The sequence below is a fragment of the Saimiri boliviensis genome, chromosome 7 (genome assembly GCF_048565385.1).
Source record: "Saimiri boliviensis isolate mSaiBol1 chromosome 7, mSaiBol1.pri, whole genome shotgun sequence".
Taxonomy (NCBI): Eukaryota; Metazoa; Chordata; class Mammalia; order Primates; family Cebidae; genus Saimiri; species Saimiri boliviensis.
In genome coordinates, this window is record NC_133455.1 from 25,404,731 (window position 1) to 25,432,368 (window position 27,638).

Below are 27,638 nucleotides of genomic sequence, written 5' to 3' on the forward strand. Positions count from 1 at the left end.
TTTAACCTATCAGCAATATTTGACCCAATGGGAAACTCTCTTTTTCATGACAATTTCTTCATGTGGCTTTCAGGATGCCGTCCCTCACCTGACCTCTCCTCCTGCCTTCATAGTCCATCCACCACAGGGCATCTCCCTTGCTTCATCTCATCTCCCACCTTTCACACACATTGACCTGTCCAGGGCTCAGTCTTCAATATTCTTTCTTATGACTTTTACTACCCTGTACCTGTTAATTATTTTTAGATTTATATCTCCAGCTTCGATCTCTTTCCTGAATTCCAGACCCATATATCGACCAGCCTGCTTGACCTCTCTCTCCTTGGTTAGCTATTGGGTATCACAAACTTACAGCTCAGTGGGGGTTCATTCTGACAGTGACATGCTTTTGAGGGCAATTCTTTTGTTTCCCTTCTAATAAGTTAAATTCACTATGTTAATGTTTTTCCATTTGGGGAGAAAAGCCCAATTGTCATTAATCACTGTTTATTCTTTTACTAGCAATTTTGGCAGTTTAAATCACAGTAAAATGGATTAAAGGATTAACAAACTTCATTTGTATTTTATTAAGAAAAATAAAGCATAATGTTATTAAATTTAATGAATTTACAGAGTTATTTCCAAAGGTTATGAGACTCCAATGTCTGAAATAAGTAGACGAAGTTAGAATGTATTGATTTCTACAGCAAGAGAGCTATGCTGGTCAGGCAGTCTCATCAGACAGAGCAGCTGCCAGAAGATCTTAGACTGGATTTAGGAAAAGTGGAGTTGAAGGATGGGTACTCTCATTTTTCTACATTTATTTAGTTTTCTTCTATATTTATTATGTGCCAGAGATCTAGACAGAGACAGCCCCACCCTCGTGGAACTTACTATCTAGTGGTCAGACAGCGGTCAAACAAGTAATTACAATGTGATAAGCAGTATGAAAGAAAAGTGTAGAGGGTGCGGTGGGAGTTGATCACAGAATATTGCCATTGCTTCCTGTGTGGTTTTAATAAGTAATTCAGTGATGCCAGTCATTATCTATATGCCTTTATTCTGTTGAACAACTTTCTTAGGATCATGCTCAGTAAGTAGGATTGTTGTTCAGAGAGTGGAAACATCTTTAGACTCACTTTTTACTGACAATTAACCCTCTGAAAGAGGTCCTAATTTACAATGCTACCAACAGAATTCACAAAATCATGTCTTATAGTTTCACCATTACAAAGTATTAAAAGTTTTTTCTACTTTAAAAGATGTATGCAGTGGCATTTCAATAGTTTTTACTTGCATTTTTATTATTTTATTTAATTTTTTATTTTTTATTTTAATTTTTAAAATTTAATCTGTAATTTTTTTTTTGAGATGGAGTCTCTCTCTGTTGCCCAAGCTGGAGTGCAGTGGTGCAATCTCAGCTCACTGCAACCTCCGCCTCTCAGGTTCAAGTGATTATGCTGTCTCAGCCTCCCGAGTAGCTGGAACTACAGGCGTGTGCCACCACGCCCAGCTACTTTTTGTATTTTATTAGGGAGGGGGTTTTGCCATACTGGTCAAGCTGTTCTTGAACTCCTGACCTCAGGTGACCCACCCATCTCAGCCTCCCAAAGTGCTGGGATTACAGGTGTGAGCCACCATGCCTGGCCATCGCACATATTTTTACCAAAATGGAGCCCCAGAGGAAGACACCGCACATTCGTGAAGGTCCATTCTGAGGGCCACGTGCCCCGTCCCTTCACTGTTTTTTCATTTTCCTCTCATGAACGTTTTTTTTTTTTTTTAATTTTGGTGTCCATGTTTTTATTTCCATTACAAGGAGATAAAATAGTTTATTTACAATTTCAACTATTACTTTAGAGACAAGGAGCACATGCTCAGGTTTGTTACATGAGTATACCCTGTGATGTTGAGGTTCGGGGTATGAATGATCCCATCACCCAGATAGGACCCAATAGGTAATTTCTCAGCTTGGCCTTCTCCCTCTCTCCCCTCTGTAATAGTCCCCAGTGCCTATTGTTTCTGTATTTATGTCCATGTGTACCCAATGCTTAACTCCCTGCTATAAGTGAAATTGTGGTATTTTTCTGTTCCTGCATATTTCTAAACTTAAGACAATGGCCTCCAGCTGGATCCATGGTGCTTCAAAGGCCATTATCTCCAATAGACGGCTGTATTGCTTAAAGAGCTTGATGGCCTGCTCCGATACAAGCTCTTCTCTTGTGTTCCATTCCATGGTGCTCATTCCACTCCACCAGACTGTTCCAGTGACAACTGATTCTGATGTTGGGTATTTTTTTCATCTCCTCCTTGGCATATAAAATTATATCCTTAAATGGATCACCAGAGGACATCTGTTCTTGAAGTTCTTTCTGGAGCTCCTTATGAGCTCCAATGGTTTGCTGATATTGAACATATTCTGAAAGCTCTTTCAAGCCTGCCTCAGTAAAATACTCTGTGAAGTGTTCGATGCTTTGCTTGTTGGTAGAAAGAAGTTCCCTCAGTCTGTTATCTATGCTGACTTTCCAAAGACTTGCAGCTACCGCATTGATATCTTTTCTGTTTATTCATGATTCAAAGAGCTTCACAGCAAAAGCTGCTGAAACACCTTTTTTTAACCAAATTCTCATTATAAAGGCTATTAAAAATGGGTGCATTGTTCCATTAGCCAGACGAACACCAGTCAACATAGCCATCTTGTTCCTCTCCTACTCTGAAAAACCCTTTAAGAACAGCAGTAGCAGGCCAAGGCATGGTGGCTCACACCTGTGATCCCAGCACTGAGAGATGGAGATGGGCAGATCACCTGAGGTGAGGAGTTCAAGACCAGCCTGACCAACATGGATAAACCCTGTCTCTGCTAAAAATACAAAATTAGCTGGGTGTGATGGTGCGTGCCTATAATCCCAGCTACTCAGGAGAAGCTGAGGCAGGAGAATCACTTGAACCTGGGAGGCAGAGGTTACAGTGATCTGAGATCGTGCCATTGCACCCCAGCCTGAGCAACAAGAGTGAAACTCCATCTCAAAAAAAAAAAAAAAAAAAAAAAAAAAAAAAAAAAAACCACCTTTCTCCGGGTATTTGTAGCACCTGATTAACTTGTTAAAAACATGAACAAGTGCTTACATGGTCTCTAGGTCTTCTTGGGCTGCAAACATGCAGACATCTGTACACATCATGTCATCTGCCACTGTACCACTTGGGGCCAGTGTTTCACCAGCCACCAGAATGTCAATGAGTGTTTCTGCATATCGATGGTAAACACGTTTTGCTCCAGAAGCATCAAGAAACTTAGTTACTGCTTCCAAATCAGTATTGGTTTCAGTTAAGCCTTGAATAATACAATCTTGAAACAGAGTAGGGTCAAACATCTCTTTTTTATCCTTTTTTCTGGTTTGAAAACACTGGCTGGATAGCATTGGCTTTTGCTGCTTTTGATTATTCATAAAAGACACACGAATTTCAGGCAAAGAGAAATCCCCAATGTAGTTGCAACTGTTGGCAGTGTCTCCTCTGGCTATAAATGTTATATATGTGAAATATTGATTGACTTCTCTCTGTTTAAACTCATCGCTGCATTTTAAAGGTAAAAATCCTTCACTTAGTACAATGTAATACCGTTCTGTCCTCTATCCTCTCAAGGAGCCCTTGAACTGGACAATCCCTGCAGAAAATATGGCACCATATATATTAAGGCACTTTTGATACCTTGTCAATGATCCATTTGATTCATTAGTTCTGGAAATTTGAGATAAATCAGCAGTGATGAAGAGTTGCATTGAAGTGTTTCATATCTTGGAGGGGACAAACGTTGTCTTAGACATGGCAACACTCTCTTTTATAACCTAAACTTTTCACTTCAGATGTGTTTCTAAGGGCTTGTCAATTCAATTTCTGTAGCTAATAATCATGACCAGGTCATTAAAATGGTTGTGACTGGGCATAAAATTATAAATCTGAGTATTGGTTATCTAGGTCTCTCTATTTAGAAAAGCATTAATTATATGTTTTTCATTAACCAACTAGGAATATATAGTCTTTTTTTTTTTTTTTTTTTTTTTGAGATGGAGTCTCACACTGTCCCCAGGCTGGAGCGCAGTGGCACGATCTTGGCTCACTGCAACCTCTGTCTCCTAGATTCAAGCAATTCTCCTGCCTCAGCCTCCTGAGTAGCTGGGACTACAGGTGCACGCCACCACATCCAGCTAATTTTTGTATTTTTAGTAGAGACAGGGTTTCACCATGTTGGCCAGGATGGTCTCAATCTCCCGACCTCGTGATCCACCTGCCTCGGACTCCCAAAGTGCTGGGATTACAGTTGTGAGCCACTGCACCCAGCCTATAGTAGTTATTTTTAAACAATGACTCAAATAATAGTATTTTACATATACAATGACAGAAATTGCTCAAGGAACTCACAGAGATTAGCAGAGAACTGAGTACATAGACTTAGTTGCATACAAAAAAGTAAAAAAGTAGTCAATCTACATAGGTCATGAGTAGATTGATATAATTTCCTCATTATATTCTTACAGGAGGACACAAACTTTTAAAACTGAGTTTCTATCATTAAAAAAATATTCTGGAAAACATTTTGAACTGTTTGATCTAGAAATGTCTGATGACTCAGGAATAGTAGAAATGGGTAGGAATGGCATTTGCATGAGGGGGGCAGGTCACTTTTTCCCATTTAATTTGTTTTCATAAACAAAAATAATAATGTGTGGGTTTGAGAGAGGTTTTAAAACCAAACACGTGCTCTTAAATAATACACTTGTCCATATAAAATTACACTTGTCTAGACAGCAACCGTTGAGACCCCTATCATGCCTTGTGTTCACTTGAAATCGTCTCTGACCTGTCTCCGTGGCCATAGTGGGTGTGCATTTTGCCTTTCATTTCAAGTATCGCTCTGCAAGTGGAGAAATTGCTGTTCACGCATTTTCACTGTCTTGGAAGACAATTTTATTTACAGTAATGGGAAATGCAAATTGCTCCATGGGAAGTATGTTCCTATTGGATAAACTTCTGTTTATTCAAATAGGCCAGTTAACTTGGACTCAAAATAGTGTTTTCATAGTTTTTCCGTTCTCCCACATTTCATTTGCAGATTTATAAATGTATTGGATAGTTTCGTTGTATCACTTTCTTTATGTTTTAAAATCTTCTATCAAGCTAGTTGCCTTAAATTTGTTCCTCAGTTTATAAAGAAAAATGGACTATTTATTTATTTTTTTAGGTTCTCACTTTTTTAAAATTATTGTACTTTAAGTTCTGGGATACAGATGCAGGACGTGCAGGTTTGTTACATAAGTATATATGTGCTGTGGTGGTTTGCTGCACCTATCAACCCATCATCTAGGTTTTAAGCCCTGCATGCATTAGGTATTTATCCTAATGCTCTCCCTCACTTTGCCCTCCACCCCCTGACAGGTCCCAGTGTGTGATGTTCCCCTCACGGTGTCTATGTGTTCTCATTGTTCAACTTCTCAATTATGAGAACATGTAGTGTTTGGTTTTCTGTCCTGTCTTAGTTCGCTGAGAATGATGGTTTCCAGCTTCATCCATGTGCCTACAAAGGACATGAACTCATTCTTCTTCATGGCTGCATGGTATTCTATGGTGTGTATATGCCACATTTTCTTTACCCCAAAATGGGCTATTTTATAATGCCAACTTTGTAGACACTCTTCTGGAGAATAGATGACAGGAGAAACACACCTGTATTGCCTTCATCAGGTCAGGAGACTCTTGCTACCAAACACAGCTATGGAATTTCCAGGAAAAAAGGAATTAGAAGCCAAACTCTTTTGAATGTAGATTTCAACATCTGAAACCACATGTTAGAGCAATCTGAGTTCAGAGGCCTTTAGAAAGTCAAGAAACTGGAATTTCGTGGGAAAATTACCATGATGCCAGTGAAGACAGGATCACTGGCTGTTTGAATGATGCCTGGAAATGTGGAGAGAAGGGACAATGGCACTGGGTTAGTGGAATGGACATTTGGTGACAGAGGAAAGATGGGCCTGCGTGGTTCTCAGGAAGGTGCTGCGGTGGGTTCTCCAGGCTATAACTACGTCCCTCTGAGAGTAACACGGACGCTTACCTTTAACTGGGCAAGGTCTAGGTAAGCATGAAGACTGCACAGTGGACACTCAGTGCTGGAGAGCTGCCTCCCATTCTCAGCCAGGCCTTAGTTCAAGCTGCTCACACAGTTGCTGAGATCAGAAGTCATTATTTGTTTTCATAAACAGAAAATAATAATGTGTGCGTTTGGGATTGAGGTTTTAAAACCATACATGTACTTTTCAGTGACACACTTGTCCATGTAAAAACACACTTGGCTAGATATCAGCAGTGAGACCTCAATCATGACCTGTGTTCTCTTCAAATCCTCTATGACCTGTCATCATAGAGATCTTTGACTTAATTTATTAAACCATCATGTCATCAGCCCAGCAGGCCACAACCCAGTTAATTCCTATTAACTTCTCATCCAGGCTTGGTTCATGGAAAGAAAATTGCTTCTTGGAACAGCCGTCATGTGACAGTTGACCTGGAATGTCCTGAGTTCTGAGGCAGCTTAGGAGCCAAGCTGAACCCTGGGCATGTAGGGTCATTAACTGATGGCAGTTAACTGCCCACCACCGGGCAGCTGACAGTGAGAAGATGCTGAAGTAAGAGGTCAGACATTTGAACCTGCTTTTCAGAGAGGCTTTGTTTGCAGAAAACTGAGACTTTATGTCAGGGACAGAAACCTGGAGGCAAGAGGTTGTGTTATGATGTGAGCTCTTCTCTTGGTTCTCCCACCTCTGTTGGGTCAGGAGGATTTGATAAACCTTGTGAGAAGAGTTCTTGGTTCAGGGTCCAGGGCATGATCTAGAGGACTCAGGCGTTCAGGAGGTCTCTGTCCCCAGGGAAGCAACTACATTCTTGTCCCAGATCTACCACTCCTCACTGTTGTAACTCTAGGTAAGTGACTCAAAATGTCATAGTTTTAATTTGCTGATCTGGAAAATGTAAGTTGTAGCTTCTGTTCTGCCCATCCCCTGGTTCTAATGCGGGGATCACGGGAAATCACAGATCGCCTCCATGAGCTGAAAAGCATCATGCCACACAAAGGGTGAAGCCACTTTCCATCCGCCCCTGCCCAGGAGACATGCAAGCTCCCTCTCTGTATTCAAACACTACCAAGTATCTGGATTATTTTTCCAGACATTTAGTGATTGAACACTCTTGGGCATTTATGAAGCATGAATCTTCTTAAGGCTTTATCTGTATTCATCCCTTTTAGCCCTATAGACTTTAGTAGGTCTATAGCATAGACCATACTTATATTTCCACATCTCACAATAGGCAACTGAGGCACAGAGGGGTTCATATCACTCTCCCAGGTATGTGCAGATTCTAAGTAGGATTTGAACCCAGGCCATTCTTGATGACTTGGATCTGATGCCTTTCTATATTGCCTCATCTAAATAAAGCTGCCTGCCTGCATAGTCAGTCTGTTTAGTTTTAAGTGCAACCAACCTTGTAAGATCTTCCTAGTGACCAACTCTGTTTCAGGTGGCATTGAAAAGCAGACGGGAAAAGTTGGGATCAAAAGTTTGATCTGTGGATAAGGTATTACTAACTTCTCTGTGGCCTTCTGTCTTTATTGTCATACACTTCCTGGAATCTGTCCATAAAGATACAAGAAATCTGCTCTGTGTTGGAAGTTTGGCTGTCTGCCCCAAGCAGTGGCAGAAAGAGATGTGACCACCAGTTCCATAAAGATACAAGAAATCTTCTCTGTGTTGCAAGTTTGGCTGTCTGCCCCAAGCAGTGACAGAAAAAGATGTGACCACCAAAATAATTTACCCTGATGAACATGAAGGTAGGGTGAAAATTCATTCATTAAGTTGATTTAGGCAAATTTTTCCAGTTTATTTATTCAGTGCCCTCTATTAGAGACAAAACTCAATAAATGCTACATCATGTTCTTCATGTATTTTACGTGTGCCAATTTAAATGTATTAATCAACAGTAGTACAACTACACAAAGACATATTGACAACTTAACGTTTGGTTCACTTTTTTTTTTAAGCAGGATCTCACTCTGTTTTCCAGAAGCGCAGTAGTGCAATCACAGCTCATTGCAGCCTTGACCTCCCAGGGCTCAGATGATCAGGCCACCTCAGCCTGAAGAGTAGCTGGGAGGCAGGCCCAATGGCTCACACCTGTAATCCCACCACTTTGGGAGACCGAGGCTGGCGGATCATGAGGTCAGGAGATTGAGACCATCCTGGCCAACATGGTGAAACCCCGTCTCTACTAAAATACAAAAAAAAATTAGCCAGGTGTGGTGGAGCACGTCTGTAGTCCCAGATACTTGGGAGGCTGAGGCAGGGAAATCACTTGAACCCAGGAGGCGGAGGTTGTAGTGAGCTGAGATGGTGCCACTACACTGCAGCCTGGTGGCAGAGCAAGACTCCATCTCAAAAAAAAGAAAAGAAAAGAAAGAGTAGCTGGGACCTAGGCATGTGCCATCATGCACAGCTAATTAGTATTTTTTTTTTTTTTTTTGGTAGAGATGGGTTTCACCATGTTGCCCAGGTTCGGTTTGCTTTTAATAGCAAAAGAAATCTCAAATGTTTAGAGGCATTTGCTTTCATTTTGGTCAATTACAAACACCGCTATTATAAACCTTCCTGTACCTTTTTTCTAAACATAATTTAAAAATGATCACTATGGAATACCTACGATCATGGTCACTTGCTTGATATGATTAGGTTTTCCTTCGTAAGAATTTGGTAGAATTTACCAGTGAAACCATCAGAAAGTAATGTTTTTTTTTGTTTGTTTTGAAAAGTTATTAATTATTGATTCAATTTATAAAGTGAATATAAACCTATTTAGATATCTATCTAAAGGAATTAGCTCATTTCATCTAAGGTACCAAATTGTGGGCATAGATATGTTCAGAATATTCCTTTACCATCCTTAGATTTGACTCCTTCAATTGATACTATGAGTGCACTGTGTCTTCTTTCTTTCCTTTCTGGTTACCCAAGGCAGAGGTTTATCAATGTTACTGCTCTTTTCAGAGAACCAGCTTTTGGTTTTGTTTATTTTCTCTGATGATTTTCTATGTTCTATTCCATTGATTTCTGCAATCATTGTCATTTTTAAAATTTTCTTTTGTCTGCTTTATATTACACTGCTTTTTTTTCTCTCATTGCTCAAGGTGGAATCTCATATTACTGAATTTAGATTTTTCTCATTATTGACGCAGCATCATAAATGTAATTATCTCACTGAAATATACACCTAATGACTAAAATAAGAAGTATGTATATTTTACCACAATTTTTAAGAAACCAACAGAATGCATGATAAATGTAGCAGCTGGATATGTAGAGTCACAGAAGTTAAATTACCTTGTAACATTTCAAAAAATGTGGAGAGTTTTCTGGGCCTTCAGGTGGGCAGGAGGAGTTATGAGATGCTCTCACTGAACCATACAATGCCTTTCTGTATTAACCAGTTCTTATGGTGACTATTTCACATTGACTAGGTAGCCCTAGCTAGAAAACCAATGCTCTGTCTTCATTTCTTTCAGGCCCTCTCCTTTGCGTTCTTTCACCACCAGGAAGAGAGGCCCAGCAGCAGTTCAATCCATGCTTATCAACCACCCGCCTCCATGCACTGCAGCCCTGGGCCACACCAACCAAGGCTCCGTGTGGGATTCCTCAGCAGTACCAGTGTGCCAACTGTCACTCTATGTTCTTCCAGATCTACAGGAGGAGTGTGCAGATGACAATCCAGTGCAGGCAGTGTCATCTGTCAAAGTAAGGAACATTTCTTTGTCTGAAAGAGAAACTTTTTTTTCTGTGGCTTCTTTCCTTATTAATGAAATAAAGATATAAACATCTTACCTCACACATTATAGATAACAAATACAATTTTCTTGGTGGGGGAATATAAAGTGAATATCTTTTTTCTTCTTTTCTGAGACAAAATTTCATTCTTATTGCCCAGGCTGGAGTGCAATGGCGCGATCTCGGCTCCCAGGTTCAAGCAATTCTCCTGCCTCAGCCTCCTGAGCAGCTGGAATTATGGGCATGTGTCACCGTGCCCAGCTAATTTTGTATTTTTAGTAGAGACAGGGTTTCACCATGTTGATCAGTCTGGTCTCAAACTCCCAACCTCAAGCGATCTGCCCCCCTCAGCCTCCCAAAGGAGGGATTACAGGTGTGAGCCCCTGCGCCTGGCCATGAATATCATTTTTGACTGCCATCGTCCACTAGGCCTCAGCTGGTCATGGACTCTAGCAACCTTTAGCTAGAGTCCATGACCAACTGAGGCCAGATGGAAGATGGCAGTGAAAAATGACAGCGTCACTTACAAACTGTCCAATAGTGAGCATATGTCTCATAGCAAAGTTGGCATGAAATATTCCAGCCATGTTTATTCTGGACCAACAGGAAGAGACATGTGCTTGACAATGGGCAGGTCGGGGCACGGCAGTAGGAGGCCCTGGTGATGGGATGTGGTGATGGCTGCTGGGCTGCTGAGTGCGAGTGCTGAACTGCAGCTCTGGCTCCCAGGCTGGTCCATCCTGCTGGCATGGAGCTTCCTCCAGGCTGTAGGTGGATGTGGTAAAATAGGGCTTCCTTCCTTCCTCAAACTCACCCAGCAGTTCATCAGGAAGCCAGGTCCCTGATTCTGCTTCTGTCTGCACTGCCTCTCCGTAAAGAGGAGCCCTCTGCCTGCCCCAGGGGTGGGGACAAAAAAAAGGAATCTCAAGCACCAGGGAGTCCAACATGCTGCCCCACTTTGGATCCCAGTGGGCACACTCAGGACAGACATGTATGTTTGCTGGGACTCCCTACTCTACCCATCGGGAAACATTTGTGTCCTAGGATGCTCATCAGTTAGCAGTGACACATGCTCCAGATGGCTGATGAGCGGTTTCTGGGGGGGGCTCACGCATTCCTAGGAGATCTTTTCTGACCAGGTCTTAGAGCCTTCAGTGCAAAATGAGGAAGCATAGTGTCACCCCGTTCTGGAAAAGACCCTGCCTTGTCACTCAGACATAGCATCTCAGGAAACCACTTCCTGTATAAAGGAAGAGAGTGTTCTCTGCTGGAAACATCCTGGCAAATCACTGGGGAGGTGAAGCCTTTGGCGTTGCCTCAAACCCAGCTTGTGGGGCAGAGACTCCAGTGGGGCTAAGACACGTAGGTGCCATTCAAACAGGTCTGTCGAGACACCCTATCCCTCTCGCATCAGTTTTTCCTGGCTGGAGACCTGGACACTCAAACTCCAGAAAACATGACCCTGATGTGACGTGGTGCTGCGGTGGGGGGTGAAGGCATCAGGGAGAGGTCCTCCGGGTGCGGGGTGGTGTCAGCCTCTCTATGGGGCCAGTTACCCAGGATCCAAGGGCAATGTGGCCGGGGTGTAAATGACCTGGTGATGCTGCCATGAAGGACTATGTGATGTGAGTGAGCCTGGGGCAGGCAGGGCAGTGACCAGGATCCTGAGGCTTGGAAGGAGAGGGACCTGGACCAAGCCCTTGATCTGAGCCCTTAGCAAATCTCCTCTCCTGAGAGCCTCACGCCTGCTCCTGTAAATGAGGCTATCAGGCCCATCCGACTTATGAGTGATGGAGGCTCCAGGTAGCCACCAGTCCCTGTCCCTGAGTGGGGAAGCTGCAGAGCTGCTATGATATGAGCTGAGCAGAACTCACCCTCTGCCTTGGGTGGGACTCATGGGAGGAGAGTGAAATTGAGCCCTTCCATGAGCAGGGAGTTCCTGAGTGGCTGAGCACTTTCTTTCTATGCAAGGCCTCAGTTTCTCTGTCTGCTACCAGAAAAGCTTGGGGCAGAAGGTCCCTGAGCCTCAGCTTCCATGTCCCTTCTGCCTGATGCAGTTCCAAGTCCTGTCGTGTGCACCTGCCCCTGGTAGCCCTGGCAATGGTGCAGTATGGGAGGCGGTGGGGATGGATCCAGTCATGGGCCAGGAGGCCTTTCTGATGGCCTCTGTTTACCTTCCAGGAAAATGTGAAAGACACTGGGAAAAGGAGGAAGGTGAGCAGCTGGGGTTCTCACATTATGCAAGGGTGGGAATGTGGATGTCAGAGACCCTACGAGGTAGGACGCTTCCTGGCTTCATCCTCTGCATCTTAGATTTATTGGAAGGGTTTGACACACAAAGAAGGAGGAGATATATCCCAGTGGAGAGTGTGGGTAGGGGACTGGAATCAAGGACCAATTTCTGGAAGAGGAGCTGTTTACATCCAACTCTAAGAACAGGTATGAGCTGCATGAGGCCCCTTAAGAAAACAGCCCCAGAAACCGGCACCTGCTCCTTCCCTCCCCAAGGCCCCCACCTTCAATATCTTCCAGCTAGGCCCTGTTTGCCTCCTGTCCTCGCTCTGTCTCTAGGAGGTCCGAGTCCTCCAGGGGATGCAGCTGCTGCAAGTGGCTGCAAAAAACTACTGTCTTCAGCCAGTCTGGGTCCAGGCAGTGGAGTGGCTCAGTGAGAAGGAACAGTGAGGGCCTAGCAGATGGGCAGAGGGTAGGAGGAGGCTCTCTTGTGAGAGAGAGGTCTGTAACCTCTGTGACCACAGCTCCCTAGCCAGCATCAGGCTCTGTTGTATGGGGACTGCTGGGGCTCTAGGACTCTAGCTGTGCAGGCAATGAGAGGGAACCTGTGGTGTGGCTCATGGTGGCCTCACGGCTGCCTCTCTGTCCTGCAGCTGCAAGGTGTCCTGCCAGCCAAAATGCCAGTCTCAGTAAGCCTGCAATACCCACTCAGCACCTGCAGTGGCTGCGGCCTCACTAGGATGCTGTCTGCGACTCCATCTTTGACCCAGACAGTGGACATCAGGGGACCACCTCCTGCTGCTCCAACTGCTCCTGGGGCCAGAATCAGGCCCTGGAACTTCTGTGAGTGTGATGGGTGACTATGATCATTGGCGAAATGTCCTTTTGTTATAGTTGATAAGTCACTTAAAAAAAAAGTTCAGTAAAATGAAAACTATTTAAAGTTTCCTATAGATGTTGGAATAATAAAAACAATTCCAATGCAGTAACAGTATACCAATCTTTAGAATTCTTAGTCTGTTTGTAAAACAGACACATGTGGGACTGCATCAAACTCTAGAGATTGTGCACAAGAGGGAAAAAAAATGAATAAAATGAAAACCCATCTTATAGCTTATAAGAAAGTTTTGGTCAAACAAATGTCTGATAAAGGGTTGTCTTTGTACAGGTCTATGCAACTAATATTATTAACAAAAACAATAAAACAAAAGAGAAATTAATAACCGAACCAAAATGGGACAAAAGAATCTGAGTAAGTTTTTCTGCAAAGAAGACATAACATTGAAAAAAAATTTTAAACCTTGGTTAACATCACTAATCCTGAGGAAAAAGTAAGTCAAAACAACACACATACAATCTCACTCTGATTGAAATAAATATTACAAGAAAGAAATGGTTTAAAAAGAGACAAACGCTGGTGTGGATTTTTAAGGAGGGGAACTCTTACACACAGTTTGTGGGAATGCAAATTAGTATACGCACTACAGATACAAGTGGGACGCTGCTCCAGACATTAAAATTACAACTACCACAACTTCATCTATCAATTCTACTGCTGCAGAACGAGCCGCGGACAAAACCCCTCAGGCACCGGAGTGGAGAAGGAAGAGACTATTCAGCTGTGGAGCTTTGGCAGACTTTCATCCCCAAAAACTGGGCTCCCCAAAAAGCAGTTCCTTTCCCTTTTTAAGGGCTTACAACTCTAAAGAGGGAGTTGAGGTGAAACTGTCACTGCCCATTGGCTGGGCAGCTGACCTCACAGTCTTTGGCTTTCATTGATCCGCTAATTTATATTTGACGCTCATGGGAAAGAGGGAAAGGGGAAGAGTTACAGGAGCTGAACCAAGGCAGTTAATCACTTTGTGACAGATACAGCTCTAACGGGGCGGAGCTTGCGCAAACATGGAGTACTGTGACTGAGGGTAGGTTCCTGGGTAACAGGAAGAACATTTCTTTGCTCCATTTTCAAGGTTTATAGATAACATAGGCACTAGTTTTATAAGGGGGAGTTATTTTCCCAGTCCTCAGGCCTCACTGCAACAAGACCACTGGTGTCAGCTAGTTGCCTGAATGCTAACTTCAGCTTCTTGCTATTTTACTTTTGTTTACCAGCAAGCATCAGGAAGGAAATAAATGGCTCCCCCTCACAATCCCCAACTTTGAGACTCTCACGACACTTTTAGTGGGAGTTTCTCATTTTTATTTTTACTGTTAGGGTTCTCTTGTGAGACTGACTGATAGTGATTTATGTAGTAGACCTGTTGTATACACTAGGCACAACCTTCAGATAGGAAATTTACATTTACCAGGCTGCTGAGGACACAAGTCTATAGTCTGAGGAAAAGGAGTGTTTGTCCCACATTGGAAGTCCTCATGCTTCAGCCCTGTGTAGACCAGTCAGCTTTCAGGCTGTGACTGGGGCAGGGCCTGTCTTAGCCCCCCTCAAGTGATCTTACATGGGAAGTGGAGATCTGGTCTCACTTCCCAAGTTTCAGGTGCTGCAGGTTTTACACAACTGTGGTGATCCACACAGGAACTCCTTGGACCTTCACAGCAGTTGGAGTGGTTAAGATGACAGTCTGGGGTCCTTTCCACCTTGGCCACAAGGGAGCCACATTCTAGTCTTTGATTCACACTTGGCACCTGGGGGAAAAGGGTGAACTGGGGAGGATAAGCTAACAGGGTATCTTTTATTAACCCATGTTGTTATCTTTTCTGCTACTTTTCCTAGGGCTCATAGTTGCCAATGTAATTTAGTTTCTCTAAGTTCCCAGGGGGTCCCTAGGAGTCCTTGAAGGATGGGGGGAGGCCTATGGTACAGGATCTTATAAGGAGAATATCCAGTTTTCTTAGGAAGAGTCCATCTAGTGTTAAACAAAACCATAGGAAGGACCTGTACCACATTATTCCCGTTTTCTGACACACTTTCCCTAAGCTATTTTTAATAGGCCGATTCATTCGCTCCACTTTGCCTGAACTCTGAGGTCAGTAGGCAGCATGCAACTTCCAGCTGATTCCCAGCATCTTTGCTGTGTTCTGTGCTAGGTCAGCTACAAATGCAGGCCCATTGTCTTAGCCCACTTGTAGGGGCAGTCCAAATCTAGGGATGATGTCTTTTAAAAGCACAGGAGTTACCTTATGGGCTTTTTTAGTCCACATAGGGTAGCCTTCTACCCATCCAGAATACGTACACGCCAGAACTAGCAGATATTTGCTACCTCCACACTTGGGCATCTCGGTGCAGTCTGCCTGCAAATTTTCAAAGGGAGCACTTCCATGGGCCTGGATTCCTGATGAGTGACTACAGCATGGGAGGCTTTTATTTTTAAATTCTGTCCTAGGGTTGGCTTGTCTGCTTCCTGTGGTTGCTAGCACCTGCAGGCACGGGGCCATTCTTTGGATACCCCACTCAGTTGTTTGGAAGGTATGCCACCTGCTAAGGCCATGGGCCCATTGTCTGAGTGAGGACCCCCACTGCCATTTTTGCTTGTTCAGACACATACGGGGCGAAAGGCTTTGTTAAGCCCAGCAGTCCAAGGGCTGGGGCAGACATTACCTTTTCTTTCAACTGGAAGAAGGCCTGTTGTTGTTCTGGGTTCCACTCAAATGGCTTTTTGTCCCCCACCCCTCTGGGGCCTTATACAGGGGTTTTGACTAGGACTGCAAAGTTAGGAATCCAGAATCTACAAAATCCTATGGCCCCCAAGAATTATCGCACCTGTCTCCAGGTCTTCGGCACTGGCAGGCTGCTGATAACTTGTTTTCTTTCCCATCCCAGGCTGTGCTGTTTTTGCTGGATGGTAAATCCCAGATAACATGCCTGTTGTTAGCAGATCTGGGCTTTCTTCTTGGAGACCTTGTACCCACAAGTCTCCAGGTATCAGAGCAGTGCGTCAGTTCCCTGGGCACATCCGACCACTGCCTGGTGTCCCAGTAAAAGATTATCCATGTACTGAAGCAACACACAGCCTATGTCCTTGGCAGGAAACCTCTGGAGGTCTCAGGCTAGTGCTTCCCCCAAAATGGTTGGGGAATTTTTTAATCCCTGGGGAAGCTGAGTCCAGGTGCACTGAGTGGTTACACCTGACTCTGGATCTTCCCATTGAAATGCAAACAGTTTCTGGCTCCCAGGGGCTAGCCGAATACTGAAGAAAGCATCTTTTAGGTCCAAGCAAGTGAACCAGCTAGCTTTAGCTGGCAGCAGTCCTAGCAATGTATAGGGGTTGGGCACCATTGGGTGTAAAGCCACTGTTGCTTGGTTGACCAGATGCAAATTCTGCACTGGTCCATAGTACTTTGTGCCTGGCTTGAGGACAGGCAAGAGAGGTGTATTCCAAGGAGACTGATGAGGAACTGTGATTTCTAAGTCTTTCGAATGCCTGATATGGACCTAGATACCTTCAAGGGCTTCCTTCGGGACTGGGTACTATCTTTGCCTAACTGGCTATGCCACTGGCTTCACTTCTATATGCCAGGGCCTGGTTTACAGCCAGTCCTGGGGGGTTGTCTTCTGCCCAAACCCATGGTCATTGCTTAGCCAGGACAGGTTTTATCTCCTGGCCTGGCTCAGTCGGAAGTCTCCACTCCTCTTCTCACAGGACTCTGAGAGCCATTATGACTCCTGTCTGAGACAGTTTCAACTGTAAGGAACCCTGGTTGGTAAAGGTGATGCTGGCTCTTAACTTACTTAACAGGTCCCTTCCTAATAGGGGCTGTGGACAGTCTGGCATGTACAAGAACTGATGTATAACTTTATGGCCCCCCTATGGAGCAGGTTCATGGTAAGGAGAAGGCCTGTTTTTCTGAACTTTCAGTTGCTCCAATTATGTCTACTCTCCTGCTAGACAAAGGGGCTACTGGCTGAGTCACTACCGAATGCTTAGCCCCAGTATTGACAAGGAAATTAATGTCTCTGCCCCCAGCTGTCATCCTGACCATGGGCTCCCTGGGGCAGACAAGCCTTGTCCCCTTCAGTCCAGCAACCCTTCTGCCAGGTTGAACAAGGCTCCTTCTTTTTTTTTTTCCCAAGGCCCCTTACTCCAAGCCTCCCTGCTTTTTCTTCTACTGAGGGCACTTATTCTTCCAGTGTCCTATTTCCTTGCAATAGGCACACTGGTTTTTCCATAGATGCAAGTGACTAGAGTAAATTTTGTTACTTGGGCCCCGCTTTCCCTGCCCTCTGGGAGGGGGTCTTCCCATGGCTATGGCCAACAAATTGGCATTCTGCTTGGCTTGCCACTCATTCTCCTTATGGGTTTCTCTGTGACTTACAAGCACCTTTATTTACAAAAACTTGGTGTGCTATCTCTAGCAGTTGGGAGGTATTTACACCTAAAAATCAGATTGTTTTTGAAGCTCCCAGCAAAGCTGATCTTTCTTTTACGCTGGGCTTGGCTCGAGCTATGAGTTTTTGCAATGAGCTGCCAGACAAGGCTGCAGTGCTTTTTTCTTAAGTTTTTATTTTATTTGTGCTCTTTCTCTTTTTCTTTTTTGATTAAGTTTGTCATTTCACTTGCTGTTACACTAGCTTAGCAGCTTATTCTTATACTGTTTGCCCTCAACTGCTGAGCCTGGCAACTTCCACACACAGACCACAGCCAGCTCTCCTTTGTCTTTAGAGTTAGCAGCTTAACTCTTTTTATCCCTGATTTTCCTTTTTACCTTTTCCTTTGCCACTAGCACTGCTACAGCTTGTCCTCTCAACCACTGCAGGGGCGTCTATCGCTAGCTGCAGCCAGCTGTTGATGTAAGGGAACTGGTCTGAATGTCCTGGCTTGCCTATAACCTTGTGCCACGCTTTAGAAACTAAAGACCTGTGTAGACTTCTTTCTGCTGGCCACCCTACCTCTAAAGCAGGCCAATCTATTTCACGCAGGGCATGCAACTTCCCTAGAGTCATGGAGACTCCATAGTCACCACTGTACCCTTTCTTGAAATTCTTTAGCATGGTTCCTAGTGGGGTGGGTTTTCCTGGTGTGTTACCCATCCCCTTCCCTCCAACCAAGTTAAAACAAAATCAAGACCAAGGTGCTGAGACCGGCACACCATGGGTGATCAGGCCACACTTCCACTCAGATGGAGTGGACTAGTTCCCGGGATCACGATCCTACCGTTTTCCAGTCGTCCAGACTTCACCAAGTGTCAGTTCCTTCCTGGTGTTCAGCCACTGTGTTGAGACACCACGGGTGCCTGCTGGATCTCACTCTGACAAGGTGCTCCATGAGAAAGTGAAAGTGCCTTCTCAGAGGCGCCTTAAGGATCCACATCGTCCACACTAGCCAGAGCACCCTGTGGGGATACTCCACAAGGCAGGCCAAAGCCACCTAAGGGGCTGCCCTGGCTGTCCACAAGACCAAATTTCACTTCCTGGTCAGGGAACCAGAAATGTTGCAGGACAAGCCCTGGACAAAATCCCTCAGACAACAGAGTGAGGAGGGAGGAGACTTTATTTGGCCATGGAGCATTGACAGAGTTGCATTCCCAAGACCGAGCTCCCCAAAAAAGCAGTTCCTTTCCCTTTTTAAGGGCTTACAACTCTAAAGGGGGAGGGAGCTGAGGTGAAATTGTGTCATTGCCCATTGGCTGGGCAGCTGACCTCACAGTCTTTGGCCTTCATTGATTCACTAATTTAGATTTGACTCCCGCAGGAAGGAGGGAAAGGGGAAGAGTTACAGGAGCTGAACCAAGGCAGTTAATTACTTTGTGACAGATACAGCTCTAACAGGTAGGGGGTGGGGATAGCTTGTGCAAACATGGAGTACATGACTGGGGGTAGGTTCTTGGGTAACAGGAAGAACATTTCTTTGCTACATTTTCAAGGTTTATAGATAACATAGGCACTAGTTTTATAAGGGGGAATTATTTTCCCAGCCCTCAGGCCTTACTGTGACAAGGCCACTGGTGATGGCTAGTCAACTGACTGCTGACTTCAGCTTCTTGCTATTTTACTTTTTTTTTTTTTTACCAGCAAGCAACAGGCAGGAAATAAATGGCTTCCCCTCACACTAATTCTGGGTACGCATACAATGCAAATGAAATCAATCCATGCAATAGATAACTGCCTTCCTATGTAGCCTGTAGCACCATACACAGTAGACAAGATAAGGAATCAACCTACTTGTCTATCCACAGATGAAGGGATGAAGAAAGTATAGTATTCTACTGTAAACAAAATTTAGAGCATGTTTATGTTTCTCTGCCTGGTTCCTCCAGAATTTAAAAACTATCTGTAAGTACTCTTATAGCAATATAGTTGTTTGCATCCGTGCCATAAAAATACATTTTTCTTTGTCAACAAAGCACAACTGGAAAAGCTGGTTATTTTTCCAAGGCTTTAACTAAAAGGATGTGTTTCCCTTTAAAAAATCAAGCTTAACATGCAGAGCCAATAAAAGCCCCTTGGGAAAAAGTGGCCTCTTGTCTACACAATCCCTGCACCAGGTTCCTAACGTGGTCAGTAAAGAATGTCACTTTCTAACAGATCTGGAAGCTCCGAGTTTATCTTGGAACCTCAAAAGGAAAGAATTACCCAGTTCACAGGTATTTGAGGATATAAGCTCACAGCTGGGCTTGGCTCTAATAGTCTTATCTAAAATTCCTTGTGAAACAGAGTTTTATCAAAGTCAATCCAAAAGGCCTATGCAGAAATAACCATTCTTGCTCACCTTTATGCAAATAATCAAGCCAAGTATGAAACTAAAGTTTATTCATAATTTTTTACCAAAAATAAGGACTGAAAAACATGTGCCCCAAAGCTTATCATATATTTTTCATTAAATCCTAGTCTCAGCCAGGCACGGTAGCTCCTGCCTATAATCCCAGCACTTCGGGAGGCCAAGGTGGGCAGAGAGCTTGAGCCCAGGAGTTCAAGAGCAGCCTAGGCAACATAGTGAGACTCCATCTGTACAAAAATATATAATTTTAAAAATACCAGGGCCAGGCGTGGTGGCTCATGCCTATAATTCCAGTACTTTGGGAGGCTGAGGCGGGTGGATCACCTGAGGTCAGGAGTTTGTGACCAATATGACCAACATGGTGAAACCCCATATCGACTAAAAACACAAAAATTAGCTGGGCATGGTGGTGTGTGCCTGTAATCCCAGCTACTAGGGAGGCTGAGGCAGGAGAATCACTTGAATCCAGGAGGCGGAGGTTGCAGTGAGCTGAGATTGTACCACTGCACTCCAGCCTGGGCAACAGAGCAAGACGCCACCTCAAAACAAAAAACACCCAGATGGGTGTGGTGGTGTGTGCCTATAGTCCCAGTTACTCAGGGGCTGAGGTGAGAGTGCCACTTGAGTCCAGGAGTTCAAGGCTGTAGTCAGCCATGATCGCACCACTGCACTCTAGACTTTGTCTCAAACAACTCACATATAACTTAAAAGTTCTCCAGTAACTACATTGAGTGCTAAATGTTCATTTCCTTTAAGTCGGTGATGCAACTGGTTTATATTTTTAGAAGATTGGATTTGACATTGAAGCAAAAGTCTATCAATCTCAAAATTATTTCTGTCCAAGTTAATTCACTAATGCGTATTGTCAACTCAGTATGTTTAAAATTGAATTCAAAGAGACATTACAAAAGTTGAAAAGCATTTAAAAATTGATCAATAATACAAACCATTCTTCAAATTTTTAATACATTTTATACTCAGTTTACATAACAGACAATTACAGTTAAAATATTTGACATGACTTATTTGAGGAGAATGTATAAAGTTATAAGTATCAATTAATATTATGAAAAGTTTCCATTTCTATATAAATTCTTATACTGGCTAGCTGCCTAGCTAGGTCACCACACAAATAAGCTTTTTCTTTCTTTCTTTCTTTCTTTCTTTTTTTTTTTTTTTTGTTGTTGTTGTTGTTTTTGAGTTTTGAGATGGAGTCTCAATCTGTTGCCCAGGCTGGAGTGCAGTGGTGCCATCTCGGCTCACTGCAACCTCCACCTCCCGGGTTCAAGCAATTTTCCTGCCTCAGCCTCCCAAGTAGCTGGGACTAAAGGCACCAGCCACCACACCCAGATAATTTCTGTATTTTTAGTCTAGACAGGGTTTCACCATGTTGGCCAGGATGGTTTCGATCTTGACCTCATGATCCGCCCATCTCCGCCTCCCAAAGTGTTGGGATTACAGGCATTTTACATTTTGTTCCTATGTGGCGCATTCATAGATAGTACACATTAGTGAGAAAATGTAAGTACGGGCTACCATGTAAAAAATGTATTACGTCCTATTTCTCTCAATAAACATACCTCTATGTATCTATTATTTCCATAAAACACTTATATAGCTCTTGTTTTATTTTCATAAAATGATGCTTCATAGAATTTGCACATATATGCCGAATGATTTTAGCAACTATATCCATCAATTATGTTTTTCATAGAGTCTGCTGTCAAAACTGAGAACAATATTTTAGAATATGTGTCATGGAGTAGACTAAAGCAATAAAGGGAAACATCAGTCTATTGCTTTAAAGTCCCATTAAATCCAGAACATAGCCGGATTACTGTTCATCATTATAAAACCTTTTTTTTTCTACATTTAACTGAAATTGTTATTTGATAAATGTAAAAGATTAAAAATATCTATGTCACAGGTTTGATCTTCTAGGCTATAAATTGGCAACCTTTCTTTATGTCTGGATGTCCTTTCGGATAAAATGTATTTTAAATTATTGAACAGTGTCTCATGTCACATGACTCAACAACAATTAAAGAAAGACACTTGCCAATTTTCAAATTTGGAATCCGTTAATTTTTCATCAGAAAGCATTGTGTTTTCACTCTGTCACCCAGGCTTGAGGGCAGTGGTGTGATCATGACTCACGGCAGCCTTGACCTTCAGGGCCCAAGCAATCCTCCCATCTCAGCCTCCCAAGTAGCTGGGACTACAGGCATGGCCCACCACCTGGCTAATTTTTTAATTTTTGTAGAGATGAGGTCTCTCTTACGTTGCCCAGGCTGGTCTTGAGCTACTGGCCTCAAGTAGTCCTCCTGCCTGTGCCTCCCACAGTGCTAGGATTATAAGCATGAGCCACTGAACCTGGCCACTTGCATTATTTCTGTGAGAAATCTGCTGTCATTTCTATCTTTGTTATTCTGTATATGCTGTATTTTTTTTTTTCTTCTGGCCACTTAAAATTTTCTCTTAGATGAGTTGGTTGAAGAAATTTGATGATTATGATGTGCCTCAGTATGGCTTTCTTCATGTTTTTATGATTGTGATTTGTTGAAGTTTTTAGATCTGAGGGTATATAATTTTCATCAAATTAAGAAAACTTTCTGCCGTTATTTTTTCAAATTCCCCCTTTTCTTTTAGAGACTCCAACTGCATATATACCTGACCACTTGATGTTCTTATTTTTACAGTACTTTAGGTTTCTGTTAATTTTGAATCATTTCTACTGCTCTGTCTTCAGGTTCACTAATCTTCTGCAATTTCTAATCTGTCATTAATCCCGTCTAGTGTATTTTCAGCACACTGTTTTGTAGTTTAATTTGGTTTTAGACAAAAAAAAAAAAAAAAAGTCTGGATGAACAGGTAGGTTGATTCCTTATCCTGGCTCTTGTGAATAGTGCTGGAATCCACATGGGAAGGCAGGTCTCTCGGTTTCAATTGCTTTGAGTATAGTCCTAGTAGCAGAATTGCTGGTTGAAATGGAAGTTGTAGTCACAAGGTTTGGAGGAAACTCCAAGTGGTTTCTGTAGTGTTTAGTATACTAGTTTAGGGTAGTGTTTAGTATAGCATATATTTTCTGTAGTGTTTAGTGTAGTATACTAGTTTAGTGTAGTGTTTAGTGTAGTATACTAGTTTAGTGTAGTATACCACTGTTAATGGGTGCCAAGGCCGATTCCATGTCTTCACCATTGTGAGTGGTACTGCCATGAACATATGAGTGCATGTGTGTGGTGGATTGAAGGATTTTTCTTTGGGTAGATCCTTAGGAGTGGGATTGCTGGGTTGGATGGTAGTTCCCTTTTAAGTTCTTTGAGAAATATCCACACTTGGTGATATTTCTTTGAGAAATATCCAGGGTGTCTGTAGTAGTCTGCATTTTCCCCAACAGTGGGCCTGAATTCCTTCCCTCCTCTGCCCCACCAGTTCACAATTCTTGTGAACTGTGTCGTCATCACCATTCTGACCAGCGTGAGATCATAGTGCAATATGCTTTTGATTCACATTTCTCTGATAATCAGTAAGGCTGAGCATGTTTTCATGTTTCTTTGCCACTGATACACCTTCTTTTAAGTGCTTGTTCATGTCCCTTGCCTGTTTATAGATAGGATTTGTTTTCTTGTTGATTTACTTGTTTAAGGTCTTTAAAGTAATCCTGGATATTAGATCTTCGTCAGATGCATAGTTAAGGAGTGTTTTCCCTCATTCTTTAGGTTGTCTGTTTACTCCGTTGGTAATTTCTTCTACTGTGCAGCAGGTCTTTCGTGTATTAGGTTCCACTTGTCAAGAATTGTTATTGTTGCCATTGCTTTTGGGGACTTGTCATATATATGTTTTGCCAAAGCCTCTGTCAAGAAGGGTATTTCCTAGGTTCTCGTGCAGGATTTTCACAGTTCGGGTTCTTGCATTTAAATCGATTCATCTTGAGTTTCTTTCTGTACATGGTGAGACACAGGGACCCAGTGTTTCTTCTGCGTCTGGCTAACCACTTATCCCAGCACCACTTACTGGTAGGAAGTCCTTCCTCCATCGCTTACTTTTGTGGATTTTTCTCAAAAATCAGATGGTTTTAGATGTGCAGGCAGGCTTATGCCTGGGTTCGCTAATGTGTTCTATTGCTCTGTGGAACAGGGTCCCCAGCTTTTGAATGAAAATGCCAAACTATTACATTGTTTATGGATGTTTTCTTATAGTTGTTCCTTTTTAAAATTTTCTTTTTACCTTTTCCAGACTGTGTATGTGGATTTCTTTTCTAAAATATAGGCACATCCTATGTTTCCTTGTAGGAATTTCACAGTTTCAGAATTGGGTTTAGGTCTTTAACATATTTTGCTCTGACTTTTGTGTTGCATGAAATAAGGGTCCTATTTCAGTGTTTTGTATGTGAATATGGAGTTTGCTCAAAATCATTTATTGAACACACTCTCCCTTTCCCATTTTGTCTTTTTGGTGTTCTTTTGAAAAATGTGTTCACTACATATAAATTTGGGTTGAGTATTTGGTTTACTGATTCTGTCAACTTTCTAACTTTATGCCAGTAAAAGATAGTTTGGGTAACGATAAGTTTGTTTTTTTCACTTATTTTTTAGCTTCTCAGTTTGTATTTTTTAAAGAACTTCTACTTTTATTATAGACTGAAGGATTCAACGGCAGATTCGTTACAGGGTACACTGCATGACATGAAGACTTGCGGTCCCAGCGACCTTGTCACCCAGGCAGTGGTTGTAGCCACTGGATTGGTCTTCAGCACATACCTTATCCTGTCCTCCTTTTTCCCATCTGATAGTCATCAGTGTCTGTTGTTTTTAGTTTTGTGGTAGGGTGTATTCAATGTTTAGCTCCACCTTGTAAGTGAGAACATGTGACATTTGGTGGTTTGTTTGTTCGTTTTTGAGACAGAGTCTAGCTCTGTCACCAGGCTGGAGTGCAGTGGTGCAGTCTTGGCTCACTGCAACCTCTGCCTCCCAGGTTCAAGCAATTCTCCTGCCTCAGCCTCCAAGTAGCTGGGATCACAAGCACATGCCATCAAGCCTAGCTAATTTTTGTATTTTTAGTAGAGACAGAGTTTCACCATGTTGGCCAGGATGGTCTTGATCTCCTGACCTTATGATCTGCTTACCTCGGTCTCCCAAAGTGCTGGGCTTACAAGTGTGGTTGTAATTTTAAATTTCTGAGGTAACTTCAACTGTTTTGCATCATGTGTATAGTAATGTACATTCCCACCAATAGTGTAAAAAAAATTCTTTTGGCTTGGTGTGGTGGCTCATGCCTGTAATCCCAGCACTTTGGGAGGCTGAGGTGGGTGGATCACCTAAGGTCAGGAGTTTGAGACCAGCCTGGTCAACATGACAAAACCCTATCTCTTTAGTAAGGATATCACTTGCACTTGTATTTTCAAAGTAAACCTGATTATGTCTCTCCCTAGCTTGAAATCTTTCAATGGCTCTGTTCTAGGATAGAGTGAAGATCTTACCTGGCCTACCTGCCCTGCCTTTTTGGCATTTCCTATCCTTATGGTAGTTCACTCCTGTGAACAAAATTTGGAGCATATTTGTCTTTCTCTCTCTGCCTGGCTTCTCCAGAATTTGGAAACTAGTTGTGAGTGTTCCTAACTTAGAGCAATACAGTTGTTTGCATCTGTGTAATAAGAATCCATTTTCTAGTCTGGGCACAGTGGCTCATGTCTGTAATCCCAGCACTTTGGTAGGCTGAGGTGGGCAGATCACGAGGTCAAGAGATCAAGACCATCCTGGCCAACATGGTAAAACCTCATCTCTAGTAAAAATACAAAAATTAGCCGGGCATGGTAGTGTGCACTTGTAGTCCCAACTACTTGGGGGGCTGAGGCAGGAGAATTGCTTGAACCCAGAAGGTGGAGGTTGCAGTGAGACAAGATTGTACCACTGCACTCCAACATGGTGACACAGCAAGACTCTGTCTCAAAAAAAAAAAAGAAGAAGAAGAATCCGTTTCTTTTGCAACAGAGAAATGGGTTGTTTTACCAAGGTTTTGACTGGAAGGGTATGCTTCCATTTAAGGAGTCAAGCTCGACCTGCAGAGCCAATAAAAGCCTCTTGGGAAAACTGGCCTCATACCTTGTCTACACAGTCCCCACACAGGGTTCCTGGCCTGCGGTAAGGAAGAATGTCATTTTTATTTTTATTTTTTGAGACAAAGTCTCACTCTGTCACCCAGCTGGAATGCAATGGCACAATCTCAGCTCACTGCAACCTCTGCCTCCCAAGTTCAAGTGATTCTCCTGCCTCAGCCTCCTGAGTAGCTGGGATTACAGGTGCACACCACCACGTCCAACTAATTTTTGTATTTTTTAATAGAGACAGGGTTTCGCCTTGTTGGCATGGCTGGTCTCAAACTTCTGACCTCAGGTGATCTGCCCGCCTCAGCCTCCCAAAATGCTGGGATTACAGGTGTGAGCCACCATGGCCAGCCAAGAATGTCACTTTTTAACAGGCCCAGGAACTCCATGTTCTTGGGATCTCAAGAAGAAAGGAGTTTACCCAACTCACAGGATTGCAGGTACAAAACCCATGGCTGGGCTTGTCTTTAGAAAGTCCTATCTGAGATTCCTTGTGTAATTGAGTTTCATCAAAACCAATCTAAAAGGCCTATACAAAAATAATTATTCTTGCTGCACTTCATGCAAATAATTAGGCCAAGTATAAGACTAAAGTATATTTTGCAAACGATTCAGTCCTATCATGATTTGTTTTTAACAAAAATGGGACTAGAGCTAGAGAAATTATGTTTCAAAACTTACCATACATTTGTCATTAAATTCCAGGCTCATTATTTGTTTTCAAGTTTTTGCCTACATTTTAGACTAACCCTGCTTATTCCTGTGAACCAACCACCAATCTCCAACTGCAACTTAGAAGGAACAAAAGGGATGGGTAATGTAAAAATCTGGATCAATATTCTAGTTCTGAGCAATTATCCTGCATATCCTGCCAGGTGATGGGAATGAATAGGGTGCTCAGCACAGGGAGGTTTTCTTGTTAGGAAAGTAAGACCTGAAAGAGCTAACCAAAGCCAAGCCATGTGCACCCAAATCTTAGCAAGCATAACTATAGCCACCAGTTGTCTGAGGGTGTAACAAGACATCCATTTCTCTCCCTTGTTGGAGGATGACTCAGTTCCACAGATTCACCTTGGCATTTGACTTAAGATGAGACACATTTTTGTCCCAAACTCAATTCCAAGCTTTGTGTTAAAGCCCTAGAAAAGAAAATTGGATCTGAGGGATCCAGAGGCAGATGATAACATAAGTTAAAAGGCACAGCACAGGTGAGCATGACTAATCCTGCCAATTAAACCAAGCTTCCCATTTCATGGATAAGGGTCATGCTAGTATCCATGGTATACGTGAAGTCTAGGGAATTCAAAGGCTCTGGCCAGCAGGGGAAATAGTGCGTATCTGGGTAAGGATAGATATTCCCATCCCCAACCTCCCATGTTAACATGGGTGAATGCTGCTTTGATGTCCACGAGCAGGACCCTGTTGCAGTTGCTGAGACTCAGGGATATAAGACTAGAAGAAAGAAAGAAAGAGGGATGACTCACTTTTTCTCCCTCATGTACTTCAGGTATTCACTAAAAAGAGAAGGGAATCTGGGATGATGCCTCAGTCCCCTCTTTCTAGATAAGTAGCCATTCATATTCAGTCTGTACCACTTCAAATGTATCCTGAACCCCTGGGACTTCTTTGAAAAAAAAATACCTTTTTTTTTTCCTTTTTCTGTCTTCAATGTTAGGTAACTGTGTTCTGTTCTGTTCTGTCTTCAGTGATAGGTGATTGTGTCTCTGTATCATGGGACACTCTCCTTGGATCCATCCTCCAAACTGGAAAAAGTTAATTTCTCAAACCTTA

General features: G+C 43.0%; 1 pseudogene; it reads right to left on the minus strand.

Annotated features, from left to right (window-relative positions):
- Positions 1-2,041: 2,041 nt before the first annotated feature.
- On the minus strand, positions 2,042-10,954 carry LOC101039296 (eIF5-mimic protein 2 pseudogene; annotated as a pseudogene).
- Between the last annotated feature and the right edge of the window lie 16,684 nt (positions 10,955-27,638).